This window comes from Notolepis coatsorum (assembly GCF_963971535.1).
Source record: "Notolepis coatsorum genome assembly, chromosome: 13".
In the NCBI taxonomy this organism is placed as follows: Eukaryota; Metazoa; Chordata; class Actinopteri; order Aulopiformes; family Paralepididae; genus Notolepis; species Notolepis coatsorum.
In genome coordinates this window covers 92,137,182-92,138,882 of record NC_140177.1, presented here as the reverse complement: position 1 = coordinate 92,138,882, position 1,701 = coordinate 92,137,182, and positions in this window count along the sequence as shown.

Here is a 1,701-nt window from a genome sequence, read left to right as displayed (position 1 = left end):
TTCCCTAAAAACGTATCTTAGTTCTGTGATCATGTAAGTTTAATTGCAAACTGAAATGAAAATATTACAACCCTGGTATTTCTGGCCTATAGTGCAAATAATTGTCTTCTTTCAGAGGTGTAGGTTCTATTGAGTTCCAAAATCCTTATCGTCTTTCAGAGGTTTATGTTCTATTGAGTTCCCAAATCCTTATCTTCTTTTGTTCATAGTTTTATGTTTTATTGAGTTCCTAAATCCTTATCTTCTTTTGTTCATAGTTTTATGTTTTATTGAGTTCCTAAATCCTTATATTCTATCAGCTCCCCACACATTCACAAGATGTTTGGAACAAATGGAGACTCTTGACTCTCTGATGCAGGTTAGTCATTGGGGACACATTTGACCTTAATGCTAAGATACATTTTGGGGAAACCAAGGCAAGGAGGGAGGCGAGGAGCTAGACAGCAGGGTAGGAGAGATATGGGGGGTGTTGGGGGAGGGGGGGTAGCCTGGGGGGGGGGGGGTTTCATTTGAAGGAGGCACGGACCGTGCGTCCCTTCAGAGGCTGGGGAGGTCTGTAGTTATCCACCATGCAGCATGGATCCTCACCATCACCAGTGAACAGGAGACTGCGGAACTTACCCATCTAGAGAGAGAGAGAAGAGAGAGAGAAGAGAGAGAGAGAGAGAGAGAGAGAGAGAGAGAGAGAGAGAGAGAGAGAGAGAGAGAGAGAGAGAGAGAGAGTGAGAGGAGAGGAGAGAGATGAGAAGAGAGAGAGAGGAGAGAGAGAGAGAGAGGAGAGAGAGAGAGAAGAGAGAGAGAGTGTGGTTACCAACTAAACCATTAACAGGCATAAATGAGGTTTTCACAGTGCTATCTCCACAGACAGGATGTGGACTAAACACATACCCTGAAACAACACTTTATAAGTAACTTTTCAGTCCTGCAACATGATGAGGATTATGATGATGATGATGATGATGTAATGCGATGTTTTCAAACCCTGCCTCCATCCAGTTGCTGCAGTGCAATAATGTGCAGCCTTTGACACTGAGTATATGCTAGTGTATTATTCATTTGTGGATAGTAGGAATGGTTAAGGTTAAGGTAAGGGATCGGCTTATAAGCAACTTTTTAGGTGAATGTTATGATGAGTCATGGCTTTGCAGCTTTGCCAACAAGTTAGAAACCCTTTCCAATGTCCTTCCGGATGATGGGATCTAGTGTTTGAACTGGTGCCTGTTTGGAGCGGGCCCATTTGGAAGTGCTGTGTACTCAAGAACCGCGGTAGGGCTTCTTGCAGTGTTGTCGAGAACCGTCCATCCGATCAACTCCGACACTGCAACTCCCTCGCGTCCTCAGTAATACACATGGTAAGCGTGAAGTCAACGGAGGACAGACATACACACAGACAGAGCCTCCTTGCTTTATCGTTAAGATCAATCGTTTATCTTAATATCAACACCAAATACATTTATTTTCACAAAATACTACAGTATCAACATAAAATCATCTGGTACGTTGCAAAAAGAAAAACCATCATTCTTGGGGACCTACTGTAGCAGCACGTTTGAGCCTTTATGTCAGGGTCCAGTCAGCAGCACGCAGAATGTATCTAATTCATACCCCGCTGTGTGTTCAAATGACCTCAATCGCGTGCGAGAAGTGAAACCTCTGTAAGTCATTCGGATTCTGAAACACTCAACTTCCTACAATGTCTCT